Source organism: Arvicanthis niloticus, chromosome 2 (assembly GCF_011762505.2).
Source record: "Arvicanthis niloticus isolate mArvNil1 chromosome 2, mArvNil1.pat.X, whole genome shotgun sequence".
NCBI classification, from domain to species: Eukaryota; Metazoa; Chordata; class Mammalia; order Rodentia; family Muridae; genus Arvicanthis; species Arvicanthis niloticus.
This window is the reverse complement of record NC_047659.1, coordinates 143,265,745-143,281,081: the sequence shown is the minus strand read 5'-3', so window position 1 is coordinate 143,281,081 and position 15,337 is coordinate 143,265,745. Positions and strand designations below refer to the sequence as shown.

The 15,337-nt window shown below is 41.8% G+C and overlaps 2 protein-coding genes across 2 annotated transcripts in view; both read right to left on the bottom strand.

Moving 5' to 3' along the window:
• Positions 1-15,337, bottom strand: part of LOC117703732 (neuroendocrine secretory protein 55) — a 53,219-nt gene that overhangs the window by 19,400 nt on the left and 18,482 nt on the right. The window lies entirely within an intron of this gene.
• LOC117703734 (guanine nucleotide-binding protein G(s) subunit alpha isoforms short) overlaps positions 1-15,337 on the bottom strand; it is a 64,671-nt gene that overhangs the window by 31,928 nt on the left and 17,406 nt on the right. The gene's annotated exons all lie outside the window — the stretch shown is intronic.

The following is a 15,337-nucleotide window of genomic DNA, read 5'->3' as shown; positions in this document are numbered from 1 at the left end:
TCCTGTGTCTGATTTTTAAACACAGGACCATAAGGGGAACAACCATGTCTTAGACCTTTGGCTTCCACACAGGGAAGGGCACATTTCCGTGTATATGTACTGAATGGACTGACTGAATGAATGAATGAATAAAAATGCCCAAATCAAGGCAGACTCACCGACCCGGGCAGGATTCATCCTCTTGAGAGGCATGGCGGACACATGGGCAGCGACTGCGTGCATAGTGAGGCTACTAAGCAAGCAGACGGGAAACAAGAACATTTAACATACACGTTGATTGGAAATTTGGGGGCAACTTACCAGGGAGGGTAAATGGGCTCATATGTATAAAAGACTAGAGAGTTTCCCATGCTCCTTGCCAAGGTTAACAAAATCTACATAGGAGTAAACCTGAGGTCTGCCAATGGTCAAAAATGTGGAAAAATTAACTGGTGACAACTGTTCTCATTTGGAACCATGCTGGAGAGTGGCTCTCTGCCTAAGCTGGCGTGTCAATTTTATGCTAGATTCCCAATCTCCCCTTTTTCTTCCTCAGAACCTCTGTGAAACCCCCCACCACCACCAATTCCAAAGATTCCAAAATGTTACAGAAGTTTCACTGTATGAACACGTGTGTGAGCATGTTTGAGGGGAGCTCCTCTCAGCTATGAGAACAGCAACCCTGCCCTCCCCCCAATCCCAAGCCATTTTGTTAAGTCTCAAAGCAATACAAATTCAAGTCAAGTCAATTAGCAACACATTTCTGACTCTTGGCACTTTTTGGGGAGGGCCAACCACTTTTCCTGGTGGAAGAATCTGAATCATGAGAAGGAGACCAGCAGGATGGTCTGGAAGCCCTTTCTCTTAGTGGTGGCTGTGCCTCAATCACAAGACCCAAATGTGGAAGAATAGGGTCCAACCAACTGGGCCAAGGGTTGAGTTGTTTTGTTTTGTTAAACTTGACCTAGTGAGTAAAGCATAGGACACCGAGGCAGCTGACAGAATATTTTCCTTACTACAGCCAGGAAACTGAAGCTGTGCTCTTTTGACTTGTGTATGCTTATGGTGTCTTCCAGCCTGTGCCCTGACCCCAGAGCTGAGCCATCAATCTTGTCCCTGTCCTCTGGCTTAACCTACCCCCTATTTTCCCCTTACTCTTCCTTACTGGAGAGACTTATCCTCTCAACTGAAGGTACCCAGGAGAATAAAAGTTGTTTTTCAAGCGAGGTGGTAGAGTGGAAAAAAAGGAAGGAAGGGAGGAAGGAAGGGGAAAAAAAGATAGAAAACAATGCCCATATGGAACCTGGCTGGAGCCAAATTCTTGAGGCCATCAACCTGCAAAACTCTCAGGACTTCCTTAACCTCTGAATGCATGCTCAGTGGACAAAGAGCGCATGTTCACCCATTGGACTGTCCTGGCTTTGTTCTGGGTAATTACTCAATCAAAGGACTCACAAAGATAGAGTGGGTTGTTTTTTTGTTTTGTTTTGTTTTTCTGTTTCTGACAAAAAGGTCCATGGTGTGCCAGGTTGCTTAAAACAAAATAGAACAAAACCACTCAGTGGGCGAAGCATGTGGAAACACTCAAGAGAATCAGGTTGTGGCAGGAGGGTGTGGTAGGGGGGAATTCTAACTTCAAAATTAAATAAAATATTTGGATTCAGGTAAGAAACTCTGAAGAAAGCAAATGGGGCCTGTTGGGAAAGAGAAGCCAGTGGCCAGACCTCAGAGAGCCACGGTGACTCCATCCTGGATCCACCTCCAACCTACTGCTTGCTGCTTTCCCAAGTGGGTCCTGAAATCTGGTCACCCTCTGAGCCTTCCCTCTTCCTCCTCCTTGCTTAAACCCAGCCAGGTCTTAGCTGTGTTCACTGGTAGCAGTCCATTTCTGCTTGAGCAGTGATCAGTACTTGAAACCCTGATCTCCTCCAAGACTAGAAGTTTCCCCAGGGCAGGGACTTCATCTGGAGTGGAATGTTAACTTGGCAAAGGCTTTCCTTCAGTTCGCTCTTCCCTCCCTTGCCTTGACACTGGTTCTGACATCATTTCTGTGCTTCTTTTCCTCTTGCCCTTTGTATCTCTCTCTCTCCTTCCTTCCCTCCCACCCCCCAACAATAAAGAACTAGCTAAAGGAGGTGATCTTAACTAACAAGTAGTTCTTGAGGACCCACAGACTTCAAAAGCTCAGGAAAAAAAGGAGAAGCAAGGATCGGAGAGGAATCCAAATTCCCTTCCCCGTTCCCTACCAGAGTGAGAAGGTTAAATTAAGTCAAGGATCTGTGGAGAGATGGCAAAAGGTGGGAACTAGCCTCTGTACACACGCTTGGGGTGGGGAAAGCCAAATAAAGAATCCTGGGACCCACGGTTAATAAATACTTCTTAGTTACACATCTGGGTGAGGAGCCAGAGATAAGGACACTCACAACAGGGCGGGGGCTGGGGCTGGGGTCCGGGGGCTGGGGACAGGCTTGTAACCTTATGACTTCATTTTAACAATAAACATCGCTCCTAAAAGAAAAGGGGCCAGGCCAAATGTGAGGCGTGGGAAGGTTTTCAGTCTTGTGGGAAGTGAAAGTGGGCATTGTGTCCCCAGATGGGATTAGGGGGCCTAGTAGGGTGCCGTACCTGATAAGGCAGGGACTTGTGTGTTTGGAGTTGGCCTGAGAACCCCGTCAAATGAGAACAGATCAAAATTTGACACCCTCCAATGTGTTAAGACTAAGCACCCAGGGACCCAAGACAGGATGACACCCCACCCAAGGACACCCTTGAAATATGGGGCTGTTTTCTGTTTGGGTTGTCTACATTTGATCTAGAGAATTCTACCCATTCCCACATTTCCAAGCAAAGCCAGCTATTCTGAGCTCTTTGCTGACCTCTGGTGGGTAGGTCCACTAGTACTAGAAATGGGCTGCTCACCTATACCCATAGCTACTCTAACACCTGGGGACAGCTCACTGCCAGCCATGAAAGTCACATTTTAGAAGCCCCGAAGGTAGGGGTAAAGGACCAAATCCCCCCCCCCAATAAAAAAACAAAACAAAACAACAACAACAACAAAAAACATGCTTTTAAACCTTCAGGAAAAGAAAACACAAGACAAACAAAATGGACAAGAAGGAAAAAAAAGTTGTAACAAAGTTTGAAGAGAATTGAGGAGCAGAGTTGAGGAAATGTAAACCTGAACTAATACTTTGTATCTTATTCCTCTGACTGTTAGATTTTGGAAGAGAACTAGAAGAGGAGGCTGTGGAGAATGAAGTACTAAGGCTGGCCTTAGTAGAAGAGGGTGAGTTCCCAGCAGTCTACCGCCCCTGCCTGGGAAGCCCACGTGCCTTTCTCAGTTGCTGTAGAGGAGACTGGCAGTGGGATCTGGGCAAGTACAAAGGCACTGTCTTTGGGACCTAGTCCTGCATTGTTCCACTGTGTCTAAAATGCCCTCTCCTCCAGGGAGGCTCCTTGGATTTCTCCTAGGAGCCTTATGTATGTATTCCTTTCCCAGCCCTTGGCTGGGTACAAAAGGTTGAACTTTCTGACCTCTGCTGCTACACAAAATGGCTCCAGGTAGGGGACCCAGAAATGATAGTCATTTGTTAAAGGACAAAAGATGGCCCTAAGAGGTTTTCCCTACATTATCTGCCATTTTGGTAAGGACCCATTCAAAGGGTTTGTGTGTGTGTGTGTGTATGTGTGTGTGTGTGTGTGTGTGTGTGTGTGTGTGTGTGTGTGTGTGTGTGTAGGGAGATGCTAACAAACACCTACTTAAAACTTCTCCTAAGAGAATTAAAAAATTCTAAACTGAGAAAGACACCCCCCCCAAAAAAGACAAAAGGATGTGCCCAGGGTCTCAGAACTGCTCCTGGAAAAATGAGAGCTTAGCACTGTTACAAAAGCCCAGGAAAGGGGGGGGGGACTTCCAGGTTTGCGGCCCATTATATTTTATCTTTCTGACCTCCTAAGGTCTACAAAGTGGGGATACTTGTCACCAGAGATCAATTGCTGGCCTGAAACCTTAAAAAAATACACATTCTTTGGCCTGGGGCGGAGCTGCGTGCCCAGGAAGAAAGATAAAGGAAGGGGGCTGTCTGAAGCAGGCGCAGGCGGGAATTTTCTAACACCAGGCTCTCAATTGTAAACTCGGAGCGCCATCTGCCAGCCAGTTCTGAACAGCCCTCCTTTGTTAGGATTTTCCTATTTTCCAGCCCTAAATAGTGGGTGTTCTCCTTTTTTCCCCTTTAAAGTATATGTGTGTTTTATAAATTCTGGCTCAGAAGTGGTCTCCCTGCAAAAAGATTCTACTATTTTTTTAAAAAAAAATTGAAAATGAAAAGAAAAAGAAAACAAGAGAGAGAACAGGAAGAAAACAAATAGGTAAAATGCCCCAGGACCTTTGTTTCCTTCCACTGTGAATTTGGGGTGCAAAGACGATCCTTTCTCTATTTAAGGCAGGCAGGCTGGCCCCACCTCTTCCTTCCTGAGGACCCTACTCCCTGCTGGGAGCTACCTCTACGTGGGGTGAAGGTGTTTGCTTCCTGTCACCTTGAGTGTCTGAGGGTGAGCCTTGGCTTCATCGGTTTTAGATTTGTCTGCCAAATAAGTTGAGTTTCTGCTCTGTGCTCTGCTTTCTCCAGATGTTCCTGCCCTAAAATCCCACCTTGTGAGTACTTCATATACATAGAGGGAGGGAGACCTGGGAGACATTGGAAGTTTCTGGCTTCCTCTTAGAACAACTCATCAAATTTGGTACTTCTTTGGCCATGGCAGAACCTCGGGTCAGCTTGAATATTTCAAGATGTATAGTTAGTCTTTCCCTAGCATCAATTGGCAAGCATATGAAACTCTAAACTCAAGTGTTGGAATCAACAAAGGTCCCAGAAAAACCCCTGAGCTTAAACCAGTGCTCTCTCCATCACCGTAGGACCTTCTGCAAAGGTCGGGGATTCTCTGTGTACCACTGCCCCCACTACTGGACTTTTCTCCCCGTTGATGCAACATAGGAAAGTGATAATATGAAACATTTCTAAATACTCCCATTAGAAAGTGTGATCCCTCCTAAGTGTACATCTTAAGCCCTCACTTGCATATCTGCTTGGCAAAACAAAATGACCTTCTGTGCTCTCCTCCTAAAAGCAAAAACGAAAGAAACCGAAGTCACATGAACACTAAAGTATAAATAGCCTGGAGTTTTTTGGCTACCCAACTTTAAAAAACTTTTCCCCTAACATCTGGCATTAGATTTTGGTTTCTGCCTTAAGTCTTCTAAGCATTTCCTTGGAAAGATGTTGTACTTGGTCCCAGGCAAAATCTCAAAGTCAACATTCTGAGGTTTTTCCCTGAGTAATTTCTAGGATTGTGCAGTGAGGCAGTGAAGGCTTTTCCTAGTTGGGGCACTTTGCTTAGCGGAACCTGGAACACTCAAGCGAATCTGCAAGAAGTTTGGATGTTAAATGCTGCTTCCCCACCTCACATGGCCAGCATCTAACTGCTCAGACCCAATCTGTCTTGCCTGATTCGCCCTAGTCTTTACCCTGATAGCTAACTTGGAGGTGTGAAAATCTTAAGTTCTTTAAGGGGGGGGACAAAGAATGAAAAAAATCTTTACCTTTAAAAAGTTACAAGCTGAGAATACAATTCAAGTCAGCATGGCATGAAGCCCTGCGTTCAGCCCCAGAAGCCAAAGGACAGAGACAGATAAGGTGTTAGTTGGTGACTCGGGCCCACTAAAGCTCAGATAATCTAACTGAGCCTTGGCCTGATGGATAGACGTGGGATAGAGGCTGACTTTTAGGTGGGAACGTATCAACTGTCTTATCAAAGCCCTAAATACAATCCTTTTGACCAGAAAATGTCTTTGGTCAGGAACTTCTGGAACCACTGTTTCCTTTCTGACAATATCCCTCCTCTTGCTCCTCCTCCTCCTCTTCCTCCTCACTGTAGTCACCTTGGTTTCATTACCACACGAAGGTGACAGGTCACTTTTCCATGGGTAGATGGCTGTCTTTGGAGTCTACATCATTAAGGCTGGTGTGCACAGGCTAATTCAAGACTCTTTTGGTCTGGGTGAGTACACAGGAGGTACAGGGCACTCCTTCGTTGTCTGGATATCCATACTCCTTCTACGGTCACAGAATTTACCAGTGCACACCAGGCAGAGGGAGACAGGCCAGCATGACACTGAATTATCACAACTTAAAGAGCTCTGTGTACAATGTTTAAGGGTTAAAAAAATGATCCATGTGTGCCCCTGATACTGGCTGCCCATTGGCTAGTTAGATATTAACCTATCAGAGTCCTAGACCAATACATTGTTTATTTGCCTGAAATAATTTCTTCTTCTCACCTATTTAGAGTCATCTGAGGGTCACTCTTGGACATTTGTGGATATTGCTTCTATCCAAGAATGTAGGCCACCAAGATTAGCGTGCACATTGCTGACTGGTTAGTAAAAAGGATAACTTTCCTTCAGATGACTTGTCTGTGGAAGAACAAGTTATGTCACATGTGGTGTCTAGCTTCCTCAGGACAAAGGATGGATAATGTCTAGGTAGGAACTTTCAACTATGGGTGACATTTAGTGGTCATCAGAAAGATTTGGGTTGTCATACTTAATTGTGGAAGGTGGTGGTGGTGGTGGTGTGTGTGTGTGTGTGTGTATAATGTGTGTAGTTGTGGCTTTTGGTGATCATGGTGGTTGTATTATGTGTGTGCTCATGTGTATGTGTGTGCGTGTGGGTGTGTGTTTATGCTCATGTGCATATGTGGTGGTAATGTGTGTGCGTGAGTGCATGTGTGTGTATATGCTCATGTGCATGTGTGGTGGTAATGTGCGTGTGTGTGTGTATATGTGTGTCTGATGTCAGATATCTACAGTGTAGAGAATAGGTCCCAGCCCCCATGGCGAAATGTCAGTGGAGTTGCTTGGAAGACCCCTTTGTAAATAAACCCTTTAAATGTTTCTAAAATCTCAGTGCAAGGCTAAAAAGAGTAAATGATAGCTCAAAATATGAAAAATGTGAACCTGACTAAATTTTAGGGACCCCCTATGGGCCTCATCTTTGGGGTGGGGGAAAGCATGAAAGTAAATAAGGACCATTCCCATCTCACTGGCCTCCCCTGGTCTCTCTCTCTCTCTCTCTTCTGCCTTATACCCTCTCACCATCTAGTGGCCACCTGAAATATCAACTCTTATTTACTGTCTCCAGGCTTTTCTAAAGCCCACCACCAAAATAACTCTTATCTGAGGGAACAGTGGGCAGGAGGCTCCTGTGAGACACATGTGATTTTATTGATAAGCTATCTAAGTATACACTAGGTCCATCAGAGCCATTCAGAGTGCAAATGCAAGGAATTAAGACGTACACTTCCCACAAACACTAAAAACAATAATAAAACCAACAAACAACTTAAGGGACAAATTACAAATAAACTCTGCCTTTCCTAAGAAGTGACAATTTGGGCTTTGGTCCTGGCCCTTGGACACTTAGAGATGACCACATGGAATAATAATAGATTGAAGGCAGTCCTGTTTTGAAAGGTTATGTTTGAATGCACTATGTACCTGTGCACTTCCCCAGGAATGCCACCTACTCTTGACGCTGTACCCTTCGGGGAGTGAGGGGAAGTTATTTTTATTTGGGGTCAGTGAGACCAGTAAGCTTCTTTTACTGCTTTAGAAGCTGCGGTCCAGACCCAGGATGGGTCTCTGAAGCCCTGGGGGACTTGAAATATCTAGCAGGTAAGCTTCAAGATACTTGCTCTCATTTCATTTGTAGCTCTGGGTTTCCAGACCCATTGGTGCCTAGCTTTGGATTTTGTGTATCATCGTGACCATTTCTGTTGACATGTGTGGGAGAAAAAAAAATCTAGTTTTGGACTTACCTGTGTGCAGGTTACCTGTAGAAATCTCTTCAGAGTTGTTTACACATTAACAACCAGTTTGCTGAGGGACAAACTGGTTATGTAGGAAGGAGGAGAGAGGTACTCAGAATCTTTGACAGAAGGACAGGCAAGAGCCAGCAAGTCAGAAGAGAGGCTCCAGCTGACTGTTCTGAAGTCTTCGAAAGAGGTCACTCTCCCTTATCGGTGGCAGCGAGCAAGCTCGACCGTGACACTCCTGAGAAGGTAGGTACATGAGCTTTCCCCCTTCCCATTATCAAAGAATAATGAGACAAAGTTTAAGTACTTGCTCTGTCCCCCACACAAAATGTGTGTGACTGTCATAAACACCGACTGATTCACATTAAATTTTAAATCAGGTACCAATTGATGTTACTTTGACACCTCTCTCCTCGCCCCAAACTAAATCATTCAAATTTAGCAAGATCCATTGTTTGGGTTTGGTGGGAAAGACTCTTTTAAGTCAAAATATTCCTGAATTCTCCTGAGCTTTCAGAACGCCCTGTAACACAGTTTGGGATTTTACCTCTAAGGACAACAGAAGCACACTTCCTTAGTCAGCATTTGCTGCTTCCCCACAGGTCGCTTGCCTGCTGCTCCTTGGTTATCGATTCCAGTGTGGCACATGCAAAATACTTCCAATAATTCTAACTTCAAAAGTCTTGTGTCAGAGACCAAAGCATTCTGTGTCCCCTCAAGCCTGTGGTGGTTGGCAATAATTGAAGAGTTAACATTTGGGGGGGGTAGGGTGGGGGGTGGGGAATAGGTCCTTACCTCTCTCTTGGGGTCTTGTCCTCTTCCACTCCCACCAGCTGGTCTGCCTGCCTCTGCGGTGATCTGGTTATGGGAAGGGAGACTAAAGAGACTTTTGTTTGCATGTAAAACAACGGCATTCAGACCCCTGAGCTAACTACACAATCCTGAACTAATATATACATAGGTAACTAGTAACAGGAGATAGAGAGGAGGGACCAGCAGGAATGGCAGATGATACTTGTTCAGAAGGGGGAAAAAAATGACCCTCTTCAGGTTTTCTCTTCCTTCTGCCACATTACCATATAATCCTAAATTTGGCAAGGTCTCATTTGTCTATTGCTTGAGTTAACTTGTGGTTACAAACTGAGTAACAAGGAGTGAACTATAAAATGTAGAAGCCAGAAATGTGGGGTGCCTAGGCTCAAATTAACAGTCTCTCGTGGAAAATATACAAAAATAATAAAAATAAAATCCAATAAAATAAAACCTCACTTGAAATAGAGAAAGGGGAAAAAAAAGAAGTTGTAAACTCAACATCTGGGGGGAGCTCACATGTGAAACACTCTAGCCCTTACACAATAAAAAGCTTCACCTAGGAATCTGGCTCTCCTTTTAGGGAATTAAGAAGGAAAAAAGTCCTCCTCTCTGAGTCCTCTGGAGACTAAGCCCCCTCTGGCAGCTTGCATCTGAGACTGCCCACTAAGTATTCTTAAGCTGCATAAAGGACTCAAAGATTCTTCATCTGAAATTCCAAAGGAAAGGCCGGATCCATTTTCTTTCTATTCTCTCTGAAGAGCTTGATCAGGGGTCAGGGGTCCATAGGTCAGCCTAGGAATGTGATGCAACAAGGGAGCACTCCATCCAGTGGGCTAAAGTCTTTAATAGGTGGGTGTCAGACAGAGTCCCAGTGTCTGCTGCTGGGAGGCCTGCAGTTCTTGGCCTCTGCTCACTCTGGCCCCCATTGTTTCTACTTGGAAAACATCTCCTCTTTCTGTGAAGTTTCATTTTAAAATAGGCAAAAAGCACACTAATTTTAACTTCATGAGAACTGTGGGAGGTGCATTTAACCTGTGTCATAGGTTTAAAAAGAGAAGAGTTCAGAAGCTAATTTTCATTTGCTGTTTGTGTGTCTCCTGAAAGACACAAAGGCATCTGAAAAGCTATAGTTCGGCTAAGAAGGGGTGGGCACATCTTCTTTGGAGGGGGAACTGATTGTGAAAAGAAGTAGACATGCCCAGAGCTAAGGGTTGCAATTTTAAACAACAAGGCTATCCTCCCTTTAAAAAAAAATTAAATTTTCTGCATTAAAATAAATCAACAAAACAAATTCAAATAATGGATTCTTGATAAATGGGAAAATGGGACTTAGCTGTGAACTAAAATTAAGGATTTCTTTAAAAAGACCAGGGGAAAAAAAAGTTATTTGGGACCCTGTAATCCTTTAGCAAGAACTTTGTAAACCATAGCATTGCCCATTCAGGAATGTGTACACAAAACCAACTGCATTGTATTATTGTTGTTGTTGTTGATTATAGTAATAATAATTAATTATATTAATTATATATTCACTATATTAGTAATAATTAACAACAACAGTAATACTAATACTAACAATTACTGTTGTTACTCATGTTGATGTTGTTAAAAGCTTGAACTCTGCTAAAGAAAACTATCCTGGAATTTTTGTCAGAAAAGATGTCAAGAAAAGCTATGTTATAAAAAAAAAAAAGAACAACAACAACAAAAGAGAAAAAAAGCTTCTGTATGTGTGTGTATGTGTGTAGGGTGAAGCAAATGTGTGTTGTGTGTTGTGTATGTGTGTTGGTGAAGCAAATGTATATTATGTGTGTGTGTGTGTGTTGTATTTCATTATGTGTGTATGTGTGTTGTATGTGTATGTGTATTATGTGTGTGTGCATTGTGTTGTATGTGTATATGTGTGGGGGTGAAGCAAATGTGTTGTGTTGTATGTGTGTCTTTGTGTGTGTTGTGTGTTCTGTTATGTATGTATATGTGTGTGTTGTATGTGTATGTATGTGTGCTATGTGTGTGAATGTTTGTGTGTGGTGTGGTACGTGTGTTATGTGTATATGTATATATGTGTGTGTCATATGTTATGTATGTGTTCTGTGTGTGTGTTCTATGTGTGTTGTATGTGTATTATGTGTGTATGTGTTTTATGTGTGTGTTTGTGTTTGCTATGTATATGTATATGCATTGTATGTGTGTTGTGTATGTATAGGTATATGTATGTGTTGTATGTGTGTTGTGTATGTGTTGTATGTATATGTTTGAGTGGGTTGTATTGTGTGTGTTGTATGTGTATGTGTTGTGTGTGCATGCTATGTATGAGTTATTTGTCTGTATGTGTGTTGTATATCTGTTGTATGTGTGTGTTGTGAGTATATGTATGTGTTATATATGTATGTTGTGTGTATATATGTGTATGTTGTGTTGTGTATATGTGTATGCATTATGTGTGTTGTGTATGTGTGGGTATATGTATATGTTGTATGTGTATGTGGGTTATGTGTGTATGTGTGTTGTGTGTATGTGTGTTGCATGTATATGTGTGTTGTGTATGTGTGTTGTGTGTATGTGTGGTGTATGTGTATATATGTTTGTATGTGTTGTGTATATGTGTATGCATTGTATATTGTGTGTGGGTATATGTATGTGTTGTATGTGAATGTGTGTGTTATGTTTGTGCTATATGTGTATATATGTTTGTGTGTTGTGTTGTATGTATTGTGTATATGTGTATGCATTGTGTGTTGTGTATGTGTAGGTATATGTATGTGTTATATGTGTATGTGTGTGTTGCGTGTGTATGTGTTGTGTGTATGTATGTGTTATGTGTATGTATATTTGTGTGTGGTGTGGTATGTATGAGTATTATTGTATGTGTTGTGGTTGTATGGGTATATGTATGTGTTATGTGTTGTGTGTGTGCATGTGTTGTGTATGTATTGTTTGTGTGTATATGTTTGTGTGTATTGTGTATATGTGCATGAATTGTGTGTGTTGTGTATGTGTTGTATGTGTGTATGTGTTTGTGTGTGGTATGTTGTATGTGTTGTATATATGTGCATGCATTGTATGTGTTATGTATGTATGGGTATATGTATGTGTTATATGTGTATTGTGTGTTGTATGTATTTGTGTGTGTGTTGTGTGTTATGTTGTGTGTATTGTATATGTGTATGCATTGTGTGTGTTGTGTATGTGTGGGTATATGTATGTGTTGTGTGTGTGTATATGTATGGTGTGTGTGTAGTATGTGTGTATGTGTGTATGTGTGTTGTGTGTGTCTTGTATGTACGTATGTTTGTATGTGTTGTGTGTGTTGTGTATGTGTGGGTATTTGTATGTGTTGTATGTGTGTGTATATGTTTTGTATACATATATGTGTGTTGTGTATGTGTTGTATATATGTGAATGTTTGTGTGTGTGTTGTGTGTGTTGTGTATGTGTGGGTATTTGTATGTGTTGTGTGTGTGTTGTATGCATGTAAGTGTGTTATGTATGTGTTGTATGTATGTGAATGTTTGTGTGTGTGTGTTGTATATGTGTATGTGTTGTGTGTGTTGTGTATGTGTGGGTATTTGTATGTGTTGTATGTGTGTGTATGTGTTTTGTGTACATATATGTGTGTTGTGTATGTGTTGTATGTATGTGAATGTTTGTGCATGTGTGTTGTGTATGTGTTGTGTGTGTTGTGTATGTGTGGGTATTTGTATGTGTTGTGTGTGTGTTGTATGCATGTATGTGTGTTGTGTATGTATTGTATGTATGTTGTATATGTGTATGTGTTGTGTGTGTTGTGTATGTGTGGGTATTTGTATGTGTTGTATGTGTGTGTGTGTGTTTTGTGTACATATATGTGTGTTGTGTATGTGTTGTATGTATGTGAATGTTTGTGCATGTGTGTTGTGTATGTGTTGTGTGTGTTGTGTATGTGTGGGTATTTGTATGTGTTGTGTGTGTGTTGTATGCATGTATGTGTGTTGTGTATGTATTGTATGTATGTTGTATATGTGTATGTGTTGTGTGTGTTGTGTATGTGTGGGTATTTGTATGTGTTGTATGTGTGTGTATGTGTTTTGTGTACATATATGTGTGTTGTGTATGTGTGGGTATTTGTATGTGTTGTATGTGTGTGTATGTGTTTTGTGTACATATATGTGTGTTGTGTATGTGTTGTATGTATGTGAATGTTTGTGCATGTGTATTGTGTATGTGTTGTGTGTGTTGTGTATGTGTGGGTATTTGTATGTGTTGTGTGTGTGTTGTATGCATGTATGTGTGTTGTATGTATGTGAATGTTTGTGTGTGTGTGTTGTATATGTGTATGTGTTGTGTGTGTTGTGTATGTGTGGGTATTTATATGTGTTGTGTGTATATGTGTTGTGTATGTGTTGTATATATATGAATGTCTGTGTGTGTGTTGTGTATATGTATTGTGTGTTGTGTGTGTATTGTGTTGTGTTGTGTGTTGTGTTGTGTGTGTGTTGTGTATATGTATTGTGTGTTGTGTGTGTTGTGTATGTGTTGTATGTATGTGAATGTTTGTGTGTGTGTGTTGTATATGTGTATGTGTTGTGTGTTGTGTATGTGTGGGTATTTATGTGTTGTGTGTGTATGTGTGTTGTGTATGTGTTGTATATATGTGAATGTTTGTGTGTGTGTTGTGTATATGTATTGTGTGTTGTGTGTGTTGTGTTGTGTGTGTGTTGGGGGGGGGGAGCAGTGAAGCAAATGTGTGTATTAAGCCCCCACAAAATGGCTTCCCCCAAAAGGACAGCTTACATTTCATGTTCACTCGATAGACATTTACAGTCAGTGGTCTGTCAGGACCTGGCTAGAATTCAGAAAGCAACAGACTGTTAGACACCTGTCATTTAACAAGGGATTTTAAGATCACAGTGAACATTCCAACCGTCATGCTCTCAGCCTTGAGAAAGCCATACACAAATTGTCAAATGGGCTCGGTGAGCATTAGCATCATCTCAGAGTTAGAGGCCTGGGTCCTTCACATACTTACCGTGTACCTTTGGGAGAAAAAAAAGGCCCTGGCATTTAATCTCTGTGATTCGAGTGGCTGTGTTTGTGGGATGAGGTACTAAACTGCTTTTAGTGCCCAGTACTGTTTCAAAGGGCTGATGACTAGACAGAAGACTTTAAAAAATGCAAAATGCAACTAAAACATGTTACCATTATCATCGATGGCCACTAACAATGTTAAAAGCATGAGCCACACACCCCCTTTCCAAGGCTGGGGGTGGTCCCATTCCCTACAGTTCATACCATGTTCTTATATGAGCCAGAAACACAGAAAATTACCTATTTAGAAAAAAAAATATTTTTGAGATAAGTTGAAAATTTTTAAATGATCTCTGCAAAACATGTTGTTATTGCAGATGTTACTGGACATGTAACACTGGAAGATTCAGATCTTCCTTAATTTTAAAATTTGGGGTTAGGGGAGTGGGGAGCTATGTGCCTCCCACTGCACCAGACAGTTCAGTGGAGGCCTTCTGAATTTAGAAAAAAAAAAAATGGCTGCATTAAAAAAAAAAATACAGAAAAAAAAATCCATATGTTGAGATGCAGTACAGTCCTGTACCACTTGGCAGCCAAATAAATTATTATATAATTAATTGTGATTTGCTATAAAAATGAGGCATTACTATGGTGGTCATATTAAACATAGTTCTTTACCTACTTGTAATAAAGGCAGGAGATGCTAAAAAAAATTCTGACCCAGTAGTCCCTTGCAATTCTAAACCAAGAAATAATATCTAAATGAAGTTTTGAAAAGAAAAGAAAAAAAAATGTCTAACCCACTGATTTTAAGCTAACAGAAACATGAGAACAGTCTTTGATTACATTCTGTTAAAGAGCCTCATCTCTCTAGACATTATAGAATTTTTATTAAATATTATCTTTCTATCTTTAAAAATAATTCTAACAATATGTTTGGGCAATAAAAACAGAGTATGCACACAGAAAAATGCTTTTCTTTTAAAGCAACAGATGAGTCTGGATGTGATACATGAAGAAGCATGTTACAGGATGGTCATTTGATCTACCATTTCAGGGGTCAGAAGGCACAGATATCTTGTTTAACGTAATGAAGCTAGACAGTGAAAAAGTCTCGTAACTGTGAGTAAATCCTCTCCTTCTGCTTCGACCCTCCCCAATCAATAACAGGGACCCAGATACAATCCATCTCTTGTTCCTTCCGCAAAATGAAAGCAGCCTAGTGGGAAACTGCAGCCTGCTTTGACAGACAGGGCTGCTGCAGTCTCACGCAGCAGGGACCAATGGCCATCTTAGAGGCACAGGCAAGGCCTAGGCCAAGGCTGAGCAGCCTGCCTTCTGGATGATGCTGCATCTAAAAGAACAGAGTGGCTGATATTTACAAAGGGCAGGCAGGCCAGTGCCATAGTACCCCCAAAAATGTGCTTCTCTTTGGGCTTAATTATCCCCTCTAGGGAAAAAAAAAATCTGATACAAGGGAAGCATCTGCTATTCCGAAAGAAGCTGGCCTCAGACCTGAGAGAGCTCTCTTTGCTGCAGAGAGCTGCATTAGCAGACAGCGTAAACTTCTGAGCCCTTTCTCCCTGTATTGGGGCAGGGGGTGGGGGGAGGAAGAAGACCCAAGTCCTGATGCTACAGGGACACTTGAATGAAAATTTCTCGG